The sequence below is a fragment of the Manihot esculenta genome, chromosome 3 (genome assembly GCF_001659605.2).
Source record: "Manihot esculenta cultivar AM560-2 chromosome 3, M.esculenta_v8, whole genome shotgun sequence".
NCBI classification, from domain to species: domain Eukaryota; kingdom Viridiplantae; phylum Streptophyta; class Magnoliopsida; order Malpighiales; family Euphorbiaceae; genus Manihot; species Manihot esculenta.
This window is the reverse complement of record NC_035163.2, coordinates 14,416,434-14,422,433: the sequence shown is the minus strand read 5'-3', so window position 1 is coordinate 14,422,433 and position 6,000 is coordinate 14,416,434.

Genomic DNA, 6,000 nt, shown 5'->3' with positions numbered 1-6,000 from the left:
GACCAGATAGTGATGTGGGCAGATTCTGCAGGTGACTTGCCCAAATCACCCAGGCAATCTGCCCAAATCAGTGAGCAGACAGACCTGACAGAAGGTGATTTGCCCAGATCACCAGATGATTTGCCCAAATCAACAGGAAATCTGCCCCAATCAACAAGCGGACAGCAGGCTGAGATAAAGACAGAAAGTGCACCAGATCTGAAGCCCCTGCCAGATCATCTCAAATATGCCTACTTGGGGGCTGGAAATAAACTCCCAATAATCATTTCCAGCCAGCTCAGCCAAGAAGAAGAGGAAAAGCTCCTTGATTTGTTGAAAAAGCACAAGAAGGCAATTGGGTGGACCTTGGAGGACATCAAGGGCATATCACCCTCAACATGCATGCATCGAATACTTATGGAGGATGAGTGCAAACCTGTTCGTGAGGCACAGAGGAGGCTGAATCCACCCATGATGGAGGTTGTGAAGAAAGAAATAGTGAAGCTCTTAGACATTGGAGTCATCTACCCAATTTCTGACAGTAAATGGGTGAGTCCCATCCATGTGGTGCCAAAGAAGACTGGGATTACCATTGTCCCTAATTCTGAAGGAGAGCTAGTGCCCACTCGAGTACAAAATGGGTGGAGAGTTTGCATGGATTATAGGAAACTCAACACAGCCACAAGGAAGGACCACTTTCCCTTGCCCTTCATGGACGAAATGCTTGAGAGACTTGCTGGAAAGAGCCATTACTGCCTCCTTGATGGATACTCAGGCTTCTATCAAATCCCTGTTGCACCTGAAGATCAAGAGAAGACCACCTTCACATGCCCATTTGGCACCTTCGCATTTAGGAGGATGCCCTTTGGCCTTTGCAATGCACCAGCCACTTTCCAAAGGTGCATGATGAGCATTTTTTCTGATTATGTGGAGAAGATTATTGAAGTCTTTATGGATGATTTCACGGTGCATGGAAACTCATTCCATGAATGCCTAGCCAACTTGGAGAAAATACTTCAAAGGTGTTTGGAGACAAATCTGGTTCTCAACTATGAAAAATGCCACTTTATGGTCAGCCATGGCTTAATCTTAGGCCATATTGTTTCAGCAAGAGGGATTGAGGTGGACAAAGCTAAAGTTGACACCATCAAAAATTTGCCCTACCCAACCAGCATTAGGGAGATTAGATCATTCCTTGGGCATGCTGGTTTCTACAGGAGGTTTATCAAAGACTTCTCCAAGATAACTCAGCCTTTGTGCAGGCTGTTACAGCAAGATGTGCCATTCGAGTTTGATGACAGCTGCAAAACAGCTTTTGATTTGGTCAAGTCACTACTGATTTCTGCCCCAGTCATCCAACCACCTGATTGGACTCTCCCATTTGAGATCATGTGCGACGCCAGCAACTTTGCTATAGGAGCAGTGTTGGGACAGCGTGTAGGAAACTCTCCTCATGTCATTCACTATGCCTCACGCACCTTAGATGCTGCACAATGCAATTATTCTACCACCGAAAAAGAGTTGCTGGCTGTGGTCTTTGCGTTAGAGAAGTTTCGGTCCTATCTACTTGGGACAAAGGTGATTGTCTACTCAGATCATGCTGCACTAAGGTATTTAATCAAGAAAAAAGAGACCAAACCTAGGCTGGTGCGATGGATATTGCTTTTGCAAGAGTTCGACTTAGAGATTCGAGACAAAAAGGGAAAGGAGAACCTAGTAGCTGATCACCTCAGCAGAATTCTGACCGAGATGGAGACTTGCCCCATCAATGAAAAATTCCCTGATGAGCACCTCTTTGCTGTCCAAGTAGAGGAACCATGGTATGCTGATATTGTGAATTTCCTTGTCACAGGGAATGTACCTACTGATTTGCCCAAGTACATGAGAGATAAGATCAAGAAAGATGCAAGGTATTATGTGTGGGATGAGCCCTACCTATGGAAGCATTGTGCAGACCAAGTCATAAGGAGATGCATCCCAAATCATGAGATTTCTTCTGTCCTAACTTTCTGCCATTCTCACAGCTGTGGAGGTCACTTTGGGCCACGCAAGACAGCCTTGAAGATCCTTGAAAGTGGGTTATTTTGGCCTAACATATTCAGAGATTCTTATTTATTTTGTAGGTCATGTGCAAGATGCCAACAAACGGGCAATCTTGGCAACCGAAGTGAAATGCCACAAGCACCCATCATGGTGTGTGAAATCTTTGACATATGGGGCATTGACTTCATGGGACCATTCCCACCTTCCTTTGGCAACACCTACATTCTTCTTGCTGTGGACTATGTGTCCAAATGGATTGAAGCCAAGGCAACAAGGGCTGATGATGCAAAAACAGTAGTTGACTTTGTGAAATCCCATATCTTCTCAAGATTTGGTATGCCCAAGGCCATTATCAGTGATCGAGGCACCCATTTTTGCAACAAGGTAGTAGAAAATCTCCTTAAGAAGCACCATGTCATCCATAGAACCTCTACTGCCTATCATCCTCAAACAAATGGGCTGGCCGAAGTGTCAAATAGGGAGATCAAGTCAATTTTGGAGAAAATAGTCTGCCCAAGTCGCAAGGACTGGAGTGTGCGCCTAAATGATGCTCTATGGGCATATAGAACAGCCTATAAAACCCCAATTGGGATGTCTCCATATAGGCTGATTTATGGGAAAGCTTGCCATTTACCTGTGGAGCTTGAACACAAAGCCTATTGGGCTGTAAAGAGCTGTAATCTTGATGAAAAAGAAGCTGGAGTCCACAGAAAATTACAAATTCAAGAGCTTGAGGAGATAAGACGTGATGCATATGAAGCTTCAGGGGATTACAAAGCAAAGACTAAAGCCTTCCACGACAAAAATATCTCCAGAAAACACTTCCAGGTGGGAGATAAAGTCTTGCTCTTTGATTCCAGGTTCAAATTATTCCCTGGGAAGCTTCGGTCTAGGTGGATTGGGCCATTCTTGGTTGAGCACATCTATCCACATGGAGCTATTGACATACGGAGCCCACAAACAAGCAAAGTTTTTAAGGTTAATGGGCACCGTTTGAAGAGATTTTATGAAGAATTCACTGCCCATCTTGTGGAAGAGGTTCCCTTGGATCCCCTTTCCCAAACTACTGAGTAAGATACTGCTGTCCAGCCCAAGACAGAAAACAGGGCGCTACTGGGAGGCAGCCCAGATGAAGCGATTTGCCCAAATCACTGGGGCAATTTGCCCAAATCACTGGGGCAGATCATCTGACTGTAGCATAGTTAAAAGTGATTGGGGCAGGTGATATGCCCAAATCGACAGGCACATCGACAGGGAGAATAAGCTCAAACAAGTCGGTCGAACCCAATGAGTGATTTGGCCAAGTGATTTGACCAGATCACCAGGCCAAGACACCCATTCAGCACATCATCACAAGGAGTACCGACATAGCACTGCAATGAGGAAAAGTGATTTGGCCAAGTGATTTGCCCAAATCACTAGCCCAAATCATCCTGTCAAAGAATCCAGAGGACCAGCAGTTAATGATCAGGGCAGTTCAACCGCCCAAATCACTTTAAGTAATTTCTCTTTCATTTTTTTTATTTAATTCTTTTTCCTTACGCAATCTTTGTTTCCTCTTCTCCTTCTCTTTCAAGATCCTACCCACCGGCGACATCAAGAAGCACCATGGCCCGTAGCAAGATGATGGCCACCGGCGGCCCCGGAATGTGGAGGCGACGCGGAATGCCTAGGCCCGTCCGCCTCCCCACTGACAGCGACGAGGAAGCAATGGACAGCCCTCCATCAGTGCCAAACAACGACGACGTCAACATCGGAGTGACAGTCGAAGCAAGAAACTCAGAAAGCCCAGTGGCACAGACCTACCGCCGCCGGACTAGGTCGCCATTGAAGTCACCACCACCACCTCCTCCCCCACCAGTTGCGACGGACATTCAAGAAGGCGAAGCGCCTCAAGAGACCACGCCTTCCACCACCAGTGGTCAGAAAAGACTCAGGACACCGTCACCACCACCGCCTGACACCGAGCAACATTCAGACATCCACATTGGTACACCTCCCGCAATCAGTGAAGGGGACGAATTACCCAGTGACTTGCCCAAGCCGTCATGCCCTGATCACATCAGCCAGGCACTCACATTCAACAAAGCCTCAGAAAGGGCCAGGCTTGCCAGAATCTCGTCCCTACCACACCATCCAGGTAAATGCCTTCATCATGACACTCTTGCCACCCTGAGACTCCATGCCCAGGTACGCTCTCTAATCACTGCCATTGGTTGGGACAGGTTCTTCTACCTTCACCTCCCTTCTTTCACTGAACTCACACAAGAATTCTACACTACATTTTACTTTGATAAGCATGCAATGCACAATCTGCACACACATGATGTAATTGGATTCAGACTTTTGGGACAGCGATTTCGCTTGTCCATGCAGGAGTTTGGCGTTGCCATGGGCTCTGAATGCCCTGGATCCACCTGGGATTTTCATACTGACTTCAATCCCAGCAATGCCTATCTGGAGTTATGTGATAACCCTCCAGATTCTTACCTGCCCACCAGGTCCAAAGACCTGTACCTGAGGAATCCCAGCCTCAAATACCTGCACAGATTCTTGGCCTATACCTTTTCTGGGAGAAAGGATGCACCTAACGTCCTAACCAAAACAGAACTTTACATTCTGTGGTGTATGCACACACAACAGAAAATTCACTTAGGATATTGGGTAGCAACACAAATCTCAAGCATTATACAATACCATAGGCCACTGATCTTTGGGCATCTGATCACTGCCATAGCAGTGAATCAAAAGCTGTTACACCCTGCCCATACTGACCTCACCCCCACTGGTAAGCAAACTCCTCTGGACCTTCGATCATTGGACGATATGGGGTTGCTACGCCAAGTGGGGGGTGTTTTTTCTCTTTCCCATGCAGGACCACTCACACCACGCCATGAGCGTGTGTTCAGGAAAAGGAAAGCCAGTCAACCATCCACTTCTCAGCATCCTGCATCTCACGAAGCAACAGCAGAAGTGAGAATCAATGAACCAGCACAAGAAGCACCTCCAGAAGCACCACAGCAGGAACAGAATCAAGTCCATGAAGACGTAGCCCCTAACCAGTCAATACAGGCTCGTCTTGATAGAATTGAGACCAGAATGAACAATGTGGAGCACTTGCTTCAAATACTGGTGAATCACTTCCTGCCCACAGAACAGCAAAGACAGTGATTTGGCTGGGTGATTTGCCCAAATCACTGGGGCACTTTGCCCGAATCACCCACATCCCAGGCAGTCCCTTTCCTTCTCCTTATTAATTTTCTTCATATTTATGTTTTAACATTGAGGACAATGTTTGGGATAGGTGTGGGGGTGTTTGGGGAACATTTCTTTTCTTCACCATGCTTGCATGTTTAGTTTTCTTCTACATTCTTTTTGTTTATTTTTGCATAAGTTTTACCTCTGTTACACACCAGAAAATTTTTGTCCCTGCCACACATATGCACACACACAGAATTTTGTTTTTTCTAGCCTATTGCTTTACTCAGCATAGATGACTAAGTCAACAAAGCTTCTTACCTCATGACCCCATTAAATTATCCAACCCTTTAAATCTAAATTGAAACATGCACAGTGTGTAGCCTTTACTTAGGAAGTTTTTCTTCTTGAATTGAGTTCTTGAAACTGCTGTGGCCAATAGGAAAGGAAAATAAAATACATGCAATAAAAGTTAGTGTAATTCTCTTTGAGTTGATTTGCCCAAATTGATATAAAAAGGAAAAAGAAAAAGAAAAACTCAGCAAATCAAAAAGCACAACCTGTTCCTATGATCTAAGGCTATGAACTGAGCTAATAGTCACTTGGACAAGTGACCAACTGAGTAACCGGAGGTGTATTACCCATGTGCACCGTCGCGTAAAAAGGTTGGTGACTTTTCAAGCATAAAATAAAGTTTCGATGGTCTAAGATTATGAACAGAGCTAGTAGCCACTTGGACAAGTGACCAACTGAGTAACCGGGGGTGTATCACCCATATGC